Below are 18,355 nucleotides of genomic sequence, written 5' to 3'. Positions count from 1 at the left end.
TTTCTTCATCCATAAAATAAGGATAAGAATATTATCTACTTTCCTATTCTTTTTCTTTATCACAAGCAGAGAAAGAATAAGTAAATACAATTGTCTTTTGGATCAAACACAAGGAAGCCATTGGTGACTTTGGAAAGTGGAATATTGGGAGAAGAGAAATTGGCTGAGGGACGAAATGAAGCTTCTTTCAGGAGGCTTAGCTGTAAAGAAAAGGTAGGGGCTAGAGTGGAACAAAGCATCAACTGTGAAGGTTTGTTTGTTTGCTTTTTTAAAGATAGTAGGAAAGAAGGAAATTCTGCCATTTGCAAAGACATGGATGGATCTTGAAGTCATTATGCTAAAGTGAAGTAAGTCAGGCAGAGCAAGACAAATACAGTATGATTTCACTTCTATGTAGGATCTAAAGAACAAGACAGGCTTATGGATACAGAGAACAGATTGGTGGTTGCCTGAACTGGTGGCCAGGGGTTGGGTGAAATGGGGAAGGGTGTCAAAAGGTACAAAGCTCTAGTTATAAAATAAATAAGTCATGGGGACATAATGTACAACAGGAAGACCATAGTCAATAATACCATATTGCATATCCAAGAGTTGCAAAGAGAGTAGATATTAAAAGTGCTCATCACCAGAAAAAAATATTTTAACTATGCGTGGTGACAGATGTTAACTAGACATCGTGACGATCATTTGGCAATACACACAAATACCAAATTGTTCTGTTGTATGCATGAAACTAATATAACTTCATATGTCAATGACATTGCCATTTTTGAAAAGAGGGTGGCTATTTGAACATGTTTAAAATGCTGATGAGAAGGAGTTAGTAGAAAGGGAGTGTTTGAAACAAGAGAAAAAGAGGATAAAAGATGGGATATGGTCCTCAGGTTTGAAATGGATGGGATCCACGTACAAGGGGGATGGTCAAGTTTGGATAAGAAGCAGGACTCCTCTTCTGCCAAATCTGGTTGCAAAGAGATAAAAGTGGAGTCCAGATACCAATTAACTTGTAGGCAGTATCTGTTTTCTTAGTGACTCAGAGAAGAGGTGCTCTGTGATGGAGAGAGGCTGGCAGTAAGGCAGAGACTAAGGGGTTGAAAGACTGTGGAGGCTGACAGATCAAAGGGTGGTCCCAGGTTGGGGAATCATTTGTAGATCTTGCAGCACCAAAGGACTTGCTGGTGTGGTTCAATCCAGCAGAGCTCTCCCCTCTGGGGAAAAGAGCAGGGATGGCAGATGGGGTGGCCTGATCCAGGCTTGGGTTTTATAAGGCAGACATTTGGCTAATTTTGATGCAGCCTTTTAGAAAGATTGAGGCCCTAGAGGAAGGGGACCCTGAAGGCAAGTCACTGGGGTGACCCACAGGCAGGGCCAGTCATTAAACAGGTGCACTTCAGTGCCAGGCACTGAACTGGGCTCTTGACAAGCATCCTTTCATAATCCTCAGAACATCCTCAGAGTTCCACAGGGTCCATATCCTGGGCCATGAGTGAACTGAAGGACTGCCCCTTGCAGTTCCATGACTTTAAGGCTGTGGACCACCTGAAGGTCCATCCACACTACAAGGCTGTGCTAGCCCACTCTGAGGATGATGGCATCAGCATTGAAGAGCTGGACACTCTGCAGCTGGAGCTTGAGACCCTGCTTTCCTCTGCCAGCCAGCGGCTGCAGGTTCTCTAGGCTGAAACCCAGATCCTCACTGACTAGCAGGATAAGAAAGGTGATCGACGATTCCTGAAGCTGGGTGGAGACCATGAGCTCGGAGCTCCCCCCAAATATGAAAAGCTGAAGAAGCAGAAACTGGAAGGGAAGGTGGGACATGGGCCGGGCCCTGGTCCCAGGTAGCCCAAATCCAAAACCCTTCAACCCAAGATCCAGGAATATGAATTCACTGATGACCGAACTGACGTTGTGCCCAAGATTGCGAATCCGAGAAACCACCAAGGAGCCGACACCGATGCAAACACACGAGGGTTTATTTACAAGCTCGAGCTTGGGTCCAAGTGCACCCGACACAGCGGAACAGGGACTTGGACCCCAAGGCTAAGAGGTGTAGCAGCTTTATAGGAGCCAGTGGCCAATGGGATTGTAACTTACGCAGAAAGTTGCACAGTCATGTAGGTCCACACGCAGGTGGCCAACTGAATAACATTTTACCCTATAGTATCCAGTTGAACTGGCCTATGACTTTGGTCAGAATTGACATGCAGTTTTGGCGGGCACAAGGCGGGGTTACATTGTTATGAGCGGATTTCTGGTAAGGGTGTGCCCAGCGGCTTGACTAGGGTGGGGCAGCGCCCTAAGCAATAAGCAAGTCATGTGGGGGTCATACAGGAGATGGCGGATGTAGCACAACACGGAGTTAGTCCTGCTCTGCTTGTCCAGGGGTAGGGGATTTTTGTTAGATTTCCTGGGTCCCACAACGTGCCACGGACCCCCAAGAATGATCAGGTTCTGGGCTTCTGTAGAGCCCTACTGTGCTGATATCACCAGTGAGAAAGTATGCACACTAGAGAAACTACTGAAACCCCCAGAAGATGAGGCTGAACATTACAAGCTCCCACCCCTGAGGAAGCACTACTCCCAACGCTGGGCACAGCAGGACCTGCTGGAGGAACAGAAGGATGGGGCCTGGGCAGCAGCCGTGACTGACAAGAAAAAAGGCCTTATGGGGCCATTGAGCCAACTGCACACTAAAGATCTGGATGCCCTGCTGAAGAAGTCTGAGGCCCAGCATGAGCAGCCTGAAGATGGGTGCCCCTTTGGTGCTCTGATGCAGCGCCTCCTACAGGCCCTAGTAAAGGAAAATATCACTTCCCCTATGGAGGACTCTCCTATTCCTGACATGTCTGGGAAGGAATCAGGAGCCGATGGGGCAAGCACCTCTCCCCACAATCAGAACAAGCCCTTCAGTGTGCCACATACCAAGTCCCTGGAGAGCCGCATCAAGGAGGAGCTGATTGCCCAGGGCCTGCTGGAGTCTGAGGACCGCCCTGCAGAGGACTCAGAAGATGATATCCTTGCTGAGCTGGCAAACGGCAGGCCGAGCTGAAGGCACTCAGTGCCCATAACCGTGTGGAGAAGCACGACATGCTGAGGCTGGGAAAAGGGAGGTAAGCCAGCAGGAGCTGAGGCAGAGGGTCCGCATGGCAGACAGCAAGGTCATGGACACCTTCTGGAAGATCATGGCTGCCCGGCAGAAGAAGCGGACCCCAACCAAGAAGGAGAAGGACCAGGCCTGGAAGACTCGGAAGGAGCGTGAGAGCATCCTAAAGCTGCTGGATGGGTAGCCATCACCCCTGTCGCAAGCCGCCTTCCCCTGGCCTGGGGGAAGGAGGGGTGGGAAGCCCACCTCCTTCTTTGGGCTGCCTGAACCTCAGGCCTGTGGGTGCCTGTTAAATGTCAAATCGTGACAGTCTCTAGAGGACTGTGGCCGTTCCCTGAGGTCTTTTGGCCTAGCTCTGTACAGCCAGGACATGGGAGGCCCTGCTGGGCTGGGCTGGGGCCCACACTGGGCTTCCCCCTCTTCACTATCCCCCACCCCCACTCCTCTCTCCCTCAAGGGCTTCTCCCTTTTGGTTTTGTAAAGTGCAAAGCTAAAAGTAAAGTGACTGCTGTGTTTTTTTTTTTTAAGTTAAAAAAAAAGTTAAAAAAAAAAAAGACTGAGAATGAAAAGTTGGGTAGGAGGTCTGTGCTGAGCTTGAATTCTTATTTTTGGGAATAGCCAGTGACCTAGAAATGTCCAGGAAGTGAGGAAGAGGCAACTAAAGATTTCTGAGTCCCTACCATTCACCAGGGCCACAGGATACTTCGGTGCATTTTCTCATTTAAATCTCAAAACCACCTTGAAAGGTAGCTAACATCATCCTGGTTGTACAGATGAATATCGTCAAAGCTCAGGGAGGCTAAGGAACTTGCCTGAGCCCGGTTTTCTTGTGCTTCCTTGGGAACATGAAGGCAGGACAGAATATTGATGGGGCAAAGGGTGCATCAGGGCGTGATTAGCTTTATGACATTATTTTGAGTCTCCACACACACTGCATGTTTGGTATTCCTCTGGGAAATAACAGAGAGGAGGCCAATCAGCAGGCCTCTTTGTGCCTGGATGAGGAGGGAATGTGCTCATTTATAATTCTGTCTTTTAAGTTTACCAATATCTTCACTTAGAGACTCCATCTGGATTCTCTCATTACATTTTCTTGCAGAAGACTGTCTCTCTCTCTCTTTTGCCAGCCCTAGCCCCAGACCCTGCCATTATCTTTTTATTATATATTTCTTAACATTTTATTTATTTATTTGAGAGAGACAGACAGACAGACATAAAGAGAGGTGATGGAGAAGCAAATCCCTAGGACTCCAGGTTCAAGACCTGAGTGGAAGGCAGATACTTAACTGACTGAACCACCCAGGCACCCTAGATCCTCTCTTTAAAAATCTCATTCACCTGGGTGGCTCAGTGGTTGAGCATCTGCGTTTGGCTCAGGTCATGATCCCAGGGTCCTGGGAGCAAATCCCACATCAGGCTCCCTCAGGGAGCCTGCTGGTCCCTCTGCCTATGTCTCTGCCTCTCTTTCTATGTCTCTCATGAATAAATAAATAAAACTCTTAAAAAATCATTCAATGGCTTCTCCAAGTTCCCTTTTTAGAACAGTCTCTCTTAAATTTCCCTTTGACGTGGATCAGGATGTCATTCCTTGTCATTGTATCTTTATACCTGATTAATGACGTTACTGGTTCCCTTTCTTGCCAGCTTCCTGACTTTTTTTTTTTTTTTTTTGCTTCCTGACTTAATTACAAGAAAACCTCTCACATTTTAGAGAGAAATGAAAATGTCAGGCATGACCAGGTTTGTGGGATGCTTGCTAATCCTAGGTCTCAGGTATATATGATCAAGTAATTGAAAAATCCTGAGTCCACTTCCTGCTGGCGCATCCCTTATCTTTAGCACAGGAGTGAGACTCAAAATAGGTTACCATCTGTATTGGCCTGCTCTAACCCATTAGGATGAACCATGGCTTAGCCCTGGAGCAGGGTCAGGCCTTAACCCTTTAGTTGCTAGATGATGGGGAGTATAGTGAAGGACAGGAGGGGATGGGCCAGCCAGGGTATAAGTAGGAGTTTCAGAACAGTAGCTACTTACCAAACACTATTAAAGGATTTTAAGGATTTCACAATTGGAAGAGTCTCATGGGGACTGACAAGCCTTGGTGAGCCATGTGGACCAGGGGAATACTCTAGGATCGGTTGAACCACAGGATAGTAAGAGTCTGGATCCCAAGACAACCTCATGTGGCAGAGTTGCCATGCAGCCTGGAATGCCACTCCAAACTATAACGTGAGGAGGAAACATCTATTTGCTTGAAGCCACTGTCAGTTTGGGTCTCTGTTACAAGTAGCTGAAATAACATCCCAAGTAGGAGGGGTTTGTGGGTTTATGTCTTTGCTACTTTTTTATTCATCTGAGCCATATATATGTATATGTATTCCTTTCTAACTACCAGGTTAAGGCGAAGTGATGCTAGAAAGGCACAGGTGCTGAGATCTGATATTGATTTAAGGTCTATTATACCTCCTATTGAATGATAAGACCAAGCTCTTTTTCACTCACTTCTGGGGTGTACGTTAGGCACTCTTAGAGGTTGTTGTGATCATTTAGATGATCCCATATGCCTCTTTTGGATTAGGAAACTGATATTAGTGGACTATCTGGGAAGTAGAATGGAATAGACCTTGATCTTTCTATAGTCTGTAGTTCAAGCAGGGACAGATTCATATTCCCCTTGAACCTTAACATTCCCACAAGATGAAGGTGATATAAAATAACACATGAAGCAATGGGAGAGGAAGGGGCCACCTGTTCAGCCAGCCTGGTCAAGCTAGCCCTGGGGTTCACTGGGATGAGAGATGACACAATTGGAATGGAATGACTGGCCAAATGAGAAGTAGGATCCTCTACATTAAATAGTAACCTGATACCTGGTAGAGTTAATACTTACTTCGCTGCAGACAAGCTGCTTTCTCCCTAAAATAATCTGTTAACTCAGAGTTAACAAAACTGAAAAACAGTGAGTTGGTAAAATACTATAAGAGCAAGATCTGTGCTCTCTGCTTATAGAATTTGAGTTGGAGTTCCAGAGCTGTTCATCAAGAGTTTATAGTAAAATTGCAGTCAGAAATTATGATTTCCCCCAAGCAACCACAACAAACATTTTCCCAATTCCCTTCACCTTTACTGAGTATTTGTATACATGTGATCTCATTGAATGCTCACAACAACCCTGTGAAGTAAATCCTGTTATTCCCATTTAATGGATAATGACATCAAGGCCTGGAATGGTTACACAACCTCAAAATGACTTTCAGCTAGTATTGGACGAGAGTCAAACCTTGAACCCACACCTGTCTTCCTTCAAAACACAAACTTATAGTTAAGTTCTGCATCTGAAGTTCATTTTGAAGGACATGTGATGGGGCAGACCCACATGCACAGGCCTGCTTTACCTCTTGAGCCCTGGAGTTTGGAGTTAAGCAGGTCATAGGAGACTTGTTTTCACAGAAATACACAATTTCTTATGATTTTTGAGTGGCAGTTGTCAAGGACAATATTTTCGCTTTAGTGATTGACCTGCTGTGAGGAGTCCACAAGCCCAGCAGCCTGGGGTGACTGGGGAGACACAAGGGGTGTGAAGGCTTCACAACTTGGATCATTAGCTATCCTGGAAAGAAAAATGATTGCATCTCCAGTTGACCAGAGCTCATCATGGGAAGACAGATACCTGATTAATGGAAAATCTTATTCCAGGAAACAGCTTTATTTCTAGGCACAGGGATGGCTTATAGGTTTTCCAGAAGGTTGTTCTTCTCCCTTCAAAGTAAGCTGCAGGGTCTTTTATAATCTTTTCAGCACTCCTCTGTAATTTCCCACACTCTCATCTGAGAATAAAGACAGGAAGCCCTATTTTAACATGAATTCTAGACATGAAGAGAGCAAGGGAAACAAGCCTGTCTGTTTTGGTTTTTTGGTTTGTTTTAAGGCAAGGACTTCTACCCATCCAATATGGAATCAGAACCTGGACCCGGGGAGCTTACACAGTGTATATTTTATTAATGATCTGGGGACTTGGGGGTCCAAGATGAATGGACTTGGCTTCTTTCCTCTGGGACCTGATGAGAAAGATCTGTTGTTTGGGCACTAAGCTCAGCCTAGTGATTGAACAACAAATAACAGGGAAGGAGAAGGTCCCTTAGGGAAGCAAGAGAGCGTTTGGAAAAAAAGTCTAAGTTTATAAGATAAGCCTCTGGGGGAATAATCAAGTTCTATGCATATTCACTCTCAAACACACGTCAACCTAGAGTCTAGTGAAGAATATACAGCCCCCGAAGGTCAGTATGACAGAATCATTAAACTGGGGAGGAAATTATAAATACCAATAATCAAATTAAACAAAAAAAAATCATTCGTTCATTAACCAAATGTTAGAGTGTGATTCCAGTTGTTCTCTAACCATAATGTACATCAGAATTTCTTTTCCTTACCAGTCCCCTATTATGCAATGACTGCCTATTATCAAACTCCCTAAACATGGTTGCTGTGCAGTTAGAACTCACTGAAATCCTGGGATCAGCTATTCTATGGTTGATTTACCTGATGTACCAGTTAAGATGCTCCTGACTATAAATAACAGAAAAACTTTGCCCCTTTTTAAATCAGGCAATTTTTTTTATTGTTGAATTGGACTTAAAAAAAGATTTTATTTATTTGAGAGAGTGAGCATGAACAGGGGCAGGAGAGGGAGAAGTAGACTCCTTGCTGAGCAGGAAGCCCAACATGGGGCTTGATCTTAGGACCCCTGGATCATGACCTGAGCCAAAGGTGGACACTTAACCGACCGAGCCATCCAGCTGCCACTGTTGAGTTGTACTTGATGATACCTTTCAACTGCTGAATCAACCAACCCCAAGGGCTGCTCTGACTTAAACAATCAGGTAGTGGGGCACCTGGGTGGCTCAGTGATTGAGCATCTGCCTTTGGCTCAAGGTGTGATTCCAGGGTCCTAGGATCGAATCCCACATCAGGTTCCCTGCAGGAAGCCTACTTCTCCCTCTGCCTATGTCTCTACCTTTCTGTCTCTCATGAATAAATAAATAAAATTAAATTTTAAAAGTAAAAATAAAAAGCCCAATCAGGTAGTGTATTAGTTTCTCATAGCTGCTATAACAAATTACCCAATCAGGTAGTGTATTAGTTTCTCATAGCTGCTACAACAAATTACCATGAACACAATGGGCCATTATTCTGTTGACCACAAGTTGGTTTACAAGATTGCATAAGTAGGAGCAAAATGTCAGAGCAGGCTTCAAGGTTGGTTGAGTCAGCAGTTTAAAATATCATCAAGTACAATTCAACAATAAAAAACCAAACCACCTGATTTAAAAAGGGACAAAGGACTCGAATAGACATTTTTTCAAAGAAGGTATACAAATGGCCAATAAGTACATGAGAAGATGCTCAAATCGCTAGTCAGTAGGGAAATGCAAATTCAAACCATAGTGAGATACCACTTTACATCCATAAGGATGGCTATTATTGAAAAGAAAAACAAACAAAATAACCAGTGTTGGTGAGGAAGTGGAGAAAATGGAACCCTCATCTTTTGCTGGTGGGAATGTAAAATGGTGCAAAGGCTATAAAAATTGGTATGGTGATCCCTCAAAAAATTAAACGTAGAATTACCATATGATCCAGCAATTCCACGTCTGGGTATATACCCAAAGGGAATTGAAAGTAAGGACTCAGATATTTGTACACCTGTGTTCATAGCAACATTATTCACAATAGCCAGAAGTTGGAAACAACCCAAGTGTCCATAGACAGATAAATGCATAAACCATAAGTGGTATCAACATACAATGGAATTTTATTCAGAATTAGCAATGGAGGACGTTTTTACATCTGCTACAACATTGTTGAACCTTGAAAACATTACGCTAAGTGAAATAAGCCAGTCACAAAAGGACAAATATTTATGATTTCTCTCATATGAGGTTCCTAGAGCAGTCGAATTCGTAGGTACAGAAAGCAGAATGGTGGTTGTCAAGGGCTGGTGGGGAGGGAGAAAGGGGAGTTATGGATAATGGATACAGTTTCAGTTGAGGAAGAGGAAGAAATGGTGTGAAGATGGTAAATCTTATGTTCTGTGTGTTTTACCACAAATTTTCAAAATGTTACCAACGACCCAGATTCTTTGAATCACTGTAGTCTGTTATCCAGAGATCTTCTGCTCTTATCATAAGGCTACATTCTCCCCCACAGTCATGAGAAAATTGTCAAAAGCAATCAGAGCCATGTATTTTCTGGCTTACAACCTATCTCTCTCTCTCTTTTTGAAAAGATTTTATTTATTTACTCATAAGAGACACAGAGAGAGGCAGAGACATAGGCAGAGGAAGAAGCAGACTCCCCACAGGGAGCCTGATGCGGGACTCAATCCCAGGACCTTGGGACCACGACCCAGGCCAAAGACAGACACTCAACCACTGAGCCACCCAGGTGCCCACAACGTATCTCTTGAAAGCAAGGACAATGTTTCCTAAAAGATTCCCAACAAATCTTTACTTGAATTTCAGGCAGGTAAAAGTGTCTGAACCATAACTGGCAAAAGGGAGAGGTTTGTACTCAGACCAATAGGGTTTACACATTAAGCTGAGAGCAATTTCCCAACTTGCCTTGCTGCAATTTGATAGGAAAAAGATGAAATGAGTACCAAAGAATGAGCCAGAATGATGACTACTGCCACTATATAATGTTTGCAGTGACCCTGACTCAAGTGCACAGATCAGGATGCAGAATCTCTGTGCAAAATTCAAGCCATCCTTCCAATTCCTCCCCAGCTGTCCTCTCCCAGTGCCATCAACACTCCCCTACATCACGGTTCTGATGCCCACCTCCCCCATGTCTTACTTTATGGGCAATAGGGGAGATCACACCTATGGACACAGGGGCATAGATGGAGAATGCATAGGAAAAAAAAGGCCATTTGTATCAATATCTCCTGGGAAGTGCCTTGAAACTAGGGATTCTGGGATCCAGCCCAAGGAATGCTGAATCAGAACCTTAAATAAAAATTAAATTTAAATTGTTATTTCTCTTTCACAAATTAGCATTTTAAGAGGTGCCCTAGGTGAGTGTGATGCTCAAAATGGAATATGCTTTGAGAAACACTCACTGGTCCTGTCTTTGCTAAGAAACATTCTGGGTGTTATGAGTAGAGAAATAAAGATGATATGGGTCATGTTTGGAGGAGTTCTCAGTCCACTGGGGAGAATAGATACTTCAATAATTATGACAAGACCTGATAGGTACTTTGGTAGAGATAGGAACAGAATCCCATGAAGCTGAATCACTATATTGTACACCTGAAACTAATATGATGCTGTATGTTAATTACACTGGGATTTAAAAAGAATTCTATGAGGCTGATACTGTCTAAGGAAGTCAGGAAAAGATTCACAGAATATTTGGCTATAGTGAGATAGCATTACAATGGTGAGTCTACATTGAAGGAAGAGAGGCAGAGAGAGAGAATTTGATCATTCAGGCTACCAGGAAGATTCAGTGAGTCCCAGAGTTAGGTGATCATGAGAAGACAGAAATATATTTGTGGTTTCCTCATGGGATCTCCCTTCCCCACTTCTCACAGCTTTAGCATTTTACTGCACTGCTCTGAATGTGATTCTGGTGTTTAATGATACATAGTTTTCACATACATATTTATGTACTAGACTGTATAAACAAAACCATGCAACATGTGCTTTGGGATGGTTCAGTAAATTTCGAGGGCAGTTTTGACTATATGCAGTTAAACCTGATATTGTTCCTTTAAACTGAATTTCCCATCTCCATCCACATTCTATCCCAGCACTTTATTTATTTATTTTTTTAATAAATTTATTTTTTATTGGTGTTCAATTTACCAACATACAGAATAACACCCAGTGCTCATCCCATCAAGTGCCCCCCTCAGTGCCTGCCACCCACTCACCCCCACCCCCCGCCCTCCTCCCCTTCCACCACCCCTAGTTCGTTTCCCAGTTAGGAGTCTTTATGTTCTGTCTCCCTTTCTGATATTTCCCACACATTTCTTCTCCCTTCCCTTATATTCCCTTTCACTAATATTTATATTCCCCAAATGAATGAGAACATATAATGTTTGTCCTTCTCCGATTGACTTATTTCACTCAGCATAATACCCTCCAGTTCCATCCACGTTGAAGCAAATGGTGGGTATTTGTTGTTTCTAATGGCTGAGTAATATTCCATTGTATACATAAACTACATCTTCTTTATCCATTCATCTTTCGATGGACACCGAGGCTCCTTCCACAGTTTGGCTATTGTGGACATTGCTGCTAGAAACATCGGGGTGCAGGTGTCCCGGCATTTCATTGCATCTGTATCTTTGGGGTAAATCCCCAGCAGTGCAATTGCTGGGTCGTAGGGCAGGTCTATTTTTAACTGTTTGAGGAACCTCCACACAGTTTTCCAGAGTGGCTGCACCAGTTCACATTCCCACCAACAGTGTAAGAGGGTTCCCTTTTCTCCGCATCCTCTCCATCATTTGTGGTTTCCTGCCTTGTTAATTTTCCCCATTCTCACTGGTGTGAGGTGGTATCTCATTGTGGTTTTGATTTGTATTTCCCTGATGGCAAGTGATGCAGAGCATTTTCTCATGTGCATGTTGGCCATGTCTATGTCTTCCTCTGTGAGATTTCTGTTCATGTCTTTTGCCCATTTCATGATTGGATTGTTTGTTTCTTTGGTGTTGAGTTTAATAAGTTCTTTATAGATCTTGGAAACTAGCCCTTTATCTGATATGTCATTTGCAAATATCTTCTCCCATTCTGTAGGTTGTCTTTGAGTTTTGTTGACTGTATCCTTTGCTGTGCAAAAGCTTCTTATCTTGATGAAGTCCCAATAGTTCATTTTTGCTTTTGTTTCTTTTGCCTTCGTGGATGTATCTTGCAAGAAGTTACTGTGGCCGAGTTCAAAAAGGGTGCTGCCTGTGTTCTCCTCTAGGATTTTGATGGAATCTTGTCTCACATTTAGATCTTTCATCCATTTTGAGTTTATCTTTGTGTAAGATGCAAGAGAGTGGTCTAGTTTCATTCTTCTGCATGTGGATGTCCAATTTTCCCAGCACCATTTATTGAAGAGACTGTCTTTCTTCCAATAGATAGTCTTTCCTCCTTTATTAAATATTAGTTGACCATAAAGTTCAGGGTCCACTTCTGGGTTCTCTATTCTGTTCCATTGATCTATGTGTCTGTTTTTGTGCCAGTACCACACTGTCTTGATGACCACAGCTTTGTAGTACAACCTGAAATCTGGCATTGTGATGCCCTCAGATATGGTTTTCTTCCAGCACTTTAAATAGCTATTTTAGAGGAGGAATGGCAGTTATCCAGGTGGGGAAGTAGGGGGAGACATCCCAGGCAGAGGGACCAAAACTGTCAGCAGAGTTACCAAAGAGCATAACACACTGGGGGGGGGACAGCCAGTCCAAGTTTCGGCCAGGCTCGCAGAAGATGTGTGAAGTAAAGTAGCAGGAGATGTGATCAGGCAGGTCAGGTGAGTTGAGATTATTAAAGACAAGGATAAAGAATGCAGTCTTTAAATAGAAGAAATTAGAAGCCATCAAAGGAGTTTAAGCAATTGACAAGATCAGATCAGCATTCCAGAGAAATCATGTATCAGCCAGGTGGTGATTCTCCTCCGACACAGTAGAGGAAGAGCCTCTCAGAGGGCCAGGGAGGCTCAGGTTCATTTTATTAAGACTCTTGTTGTAATAAAACCAACAGAAATTACAGTAGAAGTCACCAAATGTGTAAATTATTCTAGATGATTATATTTAACCAATTAATGCCTTTAATGCACACACGAACTGGACTGCTATTTCCATAATCTCATCTGGAGATGTTGTGAATCGAAGCTGGAAGCCCAGGCCACCTCCCAGCCCCCACCTGGCCTTACTTGCAGACTCCTTTATATTCTAAAACCATGAACAAGCAATTTAATCTCTCTGAGCCACAATTTTCTCACTACGGGGATAAATAATGACTCTATAAGGACTGGGTGGGAGAACATGTGTCCAGTGTCTGGCGTACTTGGGTGGTCAGCAAGTGTTATGATTTTTTCATCATCTTGCAATATAATGAGTTTGTGCCCATGTGCACTCAAACAGGAGCACCCATGCACTTGCACCAATGTGCTGCCCTGGGGCCAATGTTGGAAGGAAAATAGGTCCCCCAGACCCTCCCAGTGCCTCTCCCTGCTTCCATGTTGAACAACCATCCCTGAAGAGACAGTAGAGCTTCCACCACAAATGCCTACCCATTAGAGCCCCCTGCCTACATGTTCACCTTGGTGCAGCTGAGTTATGCCATCACTCTAGTCCTCCTCCCAAGAGTGTTTGCAAACAATTTCTAGCCTCGGTTAGAGAATTAAAGAATTAAAGAATTCCCTTTTCCATGTTAGAGAGACTTCAGGTCTCCATTCATCTTTCCCAGAAATCCATCAGAAGTAAGGGGGGCTTTCTCACTGCTCCTGAGTTTACACTACTGAAGGTCCTCACCCGCAAGTGCTCTTGGGGTACTTGGTCTTTTTCCCCTGCTGAAAGATCACCACTCCCTTTGGGCTCAGTGTTTTCATCTGGGGCACAGAGCCCCGTACCTCACAGTAACAATTCCCCAGCTGAACGACAGCAATAACTTACAGTGGCTGCAACAGGCTTTCTGAGTTCCTATTAACTTTGCAGAGTCCAGTCATTGAGTTGGCATGAGATCCAATACTGAGAAGCTCTGCTTTATAATCAGGGTGATTTCGGAACATAGCATCAGCTAAATGGGTCCCTGGGCCTGAGCCAATCTCCCAGCGCTCCAGTTCCAAGACTCACCATTTGCAGGATTCTGTCACTTAGAAGTCCTTGGGGATGGTATATTTTAAGAGCTAGTAAAGGACTCATCTGAAAAGACACTTTGGAGGTTCATTCGTTGCACCAAGGTGAAAAAAGGAATCTCCATTTATCATCATTACATGCTGATGATAGATAATACTCGATGGTGCCCTGGTGATACCCAGATCTTTTACTAATGTACATGGCAGAAGATTGGAATGAAAACATAACCGGCTCACATTCCCATTCACTTCTAATTGCCCATTCTCCCTTTAAAAATATGTCACCATCATTATCTCCTGCTCCAACATGTTAGGAGTTTTGGGCTAAAAAAGATTGTGTGAGGTCATTTCATCTATCCCCCTACCTTTAAATAAATCTACACTGAAAATCACCCTACACCGCTGAGTATCTAATCCTTTCTTGGTGACCCACTTCCTGGTTTAACAAATTGCCCTCCAAGACTGTTTGCAATAGCTCTAGCCTAAATCCCTCCAGCTGCAATTTAATCTTCTGTTCTTTAGTTTTCAACTTCCCATTGAAATTCTTCCAGTTGTGACTGGTCATATGCCATTTCTGTGGGTTTTCTTCCCCACAGTCCTTTGAAATATCCCTAAACAAGCTCTGTGTGCCAGCCCTTTAATCGACTCTGTTAATCTTCATAAAAGCCTCTCCAAATCATCCATGTCTCTCATGGATCGAGTGAATATGACCAACAATAAAAAAGAAGGAAAATGAGAAAAGATGAGTCTACAGGAAGCTTTCCCCCATTTCCACTGTTTATATCTCTGATCTTCTGAATAATATTATTTAGTGCTATTTTTATAGAGAGCATGTAGTACATGTCCACAGTAGAACATGCTACAAAAAATAGAAGAATAAAAAGAAGGAAAAACAATCTCCTATTATCAGACCAAGTCCCACGGATTTCATATATGTGCATACGTATGTGTGTGTTTCCTCAAATTGAGATCAGACCATATTTGCTGCTCTGTATCTTGCTTTCTTCAGGTTGTATTTCACTGGCATTTTCTATATCACTACCCATTCTTCCATAGTATGACTTTTTTTTAAAGTAGGCTCCACATCCAATGTGGAACCTAATGCAGGGCTTGAACTCACAACCCTGAGATCAAGACCTGAGCTAAGAGTTGGACATTTAACCAACTGAGCCACTCAAATGCTCCCATCCAAAGTATGACTTTTTAATGGCAGCCTAATTCATTGCCTCGTAGCTGTATCTTGGTTCATTTAATCATTCCCCTATCCCTGGGCATCGAAATGGTTTCTAGTTTTTCACCATTTATAAATAATGCTGTATCAATATCCTACATAAGTCTCTGTCCATGTTCCTGATCTTTCCAACAGACAGCACTGATGTGTCTGTGTATGTGTAAATATACTTGATTTCCTGACCCCCATAAACTGTCACTCAGACTTGCAGATCAGATCTCTGAATAATTTTCCATCAAATTCATATGTAGACTCTGAATAACAAATAATCCATGGCTTTCTATTCTTTTTTGTTTTGTGTTTTTTAAAATACTATTTATTTATTTATTTGAGAGAGAGAGAGACAGAGAGAACACAAGCAATGGGAAGGGGCAGAGGGAGAGGGAGAAGCAGACTCCTCACTAAGCAGGGAGCCTGACTTGGGACTCCACCTCAGGACCCCGAGATCATAACCTGAGCCAAAGGCAGATGCTCAACTGACAGAGCCACCCAGGCACCCCTGTGGCTTTCAATTCTTAAATATCTCCATCATAATTATAGGAGAAAGCTCCAATTCTTTAACAGACCTTCTAAGCTCTACCTTTTGCCATTTGTGCCTGCACCTCTATAGTATACTTCAATAATTCAGACTTCTAGTTGCTTGCACACTTCATGATGCTTACTACCTTTTTTTTAAAAAAAAGATTTTATTTATTTATTCATGAGAGACACAGGGAGAGAGAGGCAGAGACACAGGGAGAGGGAGAAGCAGGCTCCATGCAGGGAGCCCGACGTGGGACTTGATCCTGAGACTCCAAGATCATGCCTTGGGTCAAAGGCAGGCACTAAACTGCTGAGCCACCCAGGGATCCCCGCTTACTACCTTTGATTACATCATTTACTCTGCATAGGCACCTTCTCCCATCTTCTTTTCTTTCCCTAGTCCTAAATATTCCTTCAAGAATCAGTTCATATGTCATCTCCTTCAGGCAGTCTTCCTTGAATTTCCAGGTTGGGCTAAGCACCTCTAACCTGCACCTATATGGTACCTCGTGTGTGTTGCTAACACATTATATTGAAATCCATTTTCATTTCTACTTTTGCCACTAAACCATGAACATCCTGAGGACAGAGGCCATGTCTAATTCATCCCCTGGTGCTTAGTTGAGTATATAATATATAGTTATATATACCAGTTCTGCTGAACAGAATTGAGTACCTTTTGTGCCTGGTAACTCCAGAGGAATTAATGAATGAAATATCAAAATCATAATCTAGTAGAGGAGATTAGTTTCAGAATAAGGAATCTCAAAGGATCCCCATGATGCTTGATCAGTTGATATGTGTCTCCTTAAATACAATATCATTTTAATTTTAATGTGATGTCTACTGTTGTCCTTGAAAAATTTTATAAGATTTATTTATTTGGGAGAGAGAGTGTGTGCACAGGAGCCAGTGGAGGAGGGGCAGATAGAGAAGGAGAGAGAGAATCTCAAGCAGATTCTCTGAGTGCAGAGCCTGAAACTGGGGTCGATCTCATGACTGTGAGATCATGACCTGAGCTGAAATCAATAGTCAGATGCTTAACCACTGGAGCCACCCAGGCACCCCATCCTTGAAATTTTCGTACCTATAGTCAGCCCAATCTGGCACCATTTCACCTCTCTGGAAATATACTTTGGAGGGTAAAACTAGCAGAAGAAAAAGGGAAACTGGACACAAGTATGTCCAGACAGAAGGAGTTACTTTAATGTTTCTGAGAAATACTCTACATCCCGTGTTTTTCTTCTGACTCACCCCCACCAGAAGGCAAATGGCTTCTCTACAAGACATAAGCCGTATGGACTGATGTTGCTTCTTCCTTCAGGAGTAGTGTGATCCCCAACATCAGTTAACTGCCTAAGATTAGCTCCTGGGTGGCAAGAAAGCTAATGTTGAAGAGGAAGGGCCTTGAGAGACCAGGGGTGCTTGCCAATTGACTAATTGACAAGGCAGGACTGTAGAAAATGGTGGGTTGCCAATCAGAAAACATTACAGAGCCATTCTGTACATCGAGGTATAGAGGGGTCTTGAAAGGGGTACTAAATGCCCATGATGCCCCCAGGCCTGCTGAATGGCAACTAAACCAAAGCACCCTTCTACCAACTGACTTTTCTTTGGAGAAGGGTAAGAGAGGTAAATACTGACCCATGGGCCTCCGCCTAGATGGGAGCCTAGAGGCAATGACTGAAGTAGCTGACACCTGTAACAGACTGAATCACGATCCCTTCAAGGGTTAATCAAGAGCAGTTGGACCAGCCACCAACCAGCTGATGAAGCTGATCCTGGAGCCTCCACATGGAGAACAGATGGGTTCCTATATGCTTTAAATACCATATAGCTTTTCAGAAAGGCTGAATCCAGTGGATCAGGATTCTTACTATTATTTTAATGCAAGCAGTCCCACAAATGAAATGTGTTCCAAAGGCTTAGTGGTTTGGAACTCAAAACACATTTTTCCTGTAGAATGAATGTTATACGCTAATTCTCAGGTTCCCATCCAGCCCATAAAAACCGTATTAAATCCTGCAATGTAGCTGAGCTATGATACTCCACTAGTAGTTGGAGTTCTGTATTATAATTCTGTATTAGTTGCTGGGGGCCATGTAATATAGGGAAATAAAGAGTTCCAGAAGAAGTTTTTCTCTTCAAACTTCTGCTTCTGTCTTGGGAACAGTCCTGCCCGCTTGAGGCACATTTTCCAATATGCCAAATTGTTTCTGAAAAACCCTCACCTTCCTTTCTGCACCTTCTCAAGGCAGGGCTCTAGTGCCTTTGAGGCTACCCTAAGCCCCTGACTTGACAGCTCCCTAAAACCACCTTAGCATCTTCTCCAGTTCCCCCATGGCTACCAAATCTCCTCTTCTCCCCAACTCTCCATGAAATTACTATTTCCTCACAGAAGTCCAAAATGTAGCTCCTCCACCCTTATGCCAGACCTGTTCTGCTCCTGACTTCCCAGGCTCAGTTAACAGCAACATAATTCTTACACAGTTAAGTTCAAAAGCCCAGGGTCCTCTTTGGTGTCTTTTTCCCTTGCTTCACGCAGCTCATCAAATGTCTCGTTGATTCAACTTCTGAAAAGTCTTTGGATATCACCACCCTTCTTTGGGATCTCATCAGTGTAAGGGATCCTTTGGCAGCTGCGGTTTTGG

At 43.3% G+C, this 18,355-nt stretch overlaps 1 pseudogene; it reads left to right on the top strand.

Annotated features, from left to right (window-relative positions):
- The first annotated feature begins 1,482 nt into the window (after nucleotides 1–1,482).
- Nucleotides 1,483–3,293, top strand: LOC140627491 (transcriptional adapter 3-like; annotated as a pseudogene).
- The last annotated feature ends 15,062 nt before the right edge of the window (nucleotides 3,294–18,355 follow it).

The sequence above is a fragment of the Canis lupus genome, chromosome X, assembly GCF_048164855.1.
Source record: "Canis lupus baileyi chromosome X, mCanLup2.hap1, whole genome shotgun sequence".
Classification (NCBI taxonomy): domain Eukaryota; kingdom Metazoa; phylum Chordata; class Mammalia; order Carnivora; family Canidae; genus Canis; species Canis lupus.
The sequence above is the reverse complement of the archived record's forward strand: the minus strand, read 5'-3'. Positions and strand labels throughout refer to the sequence as shown.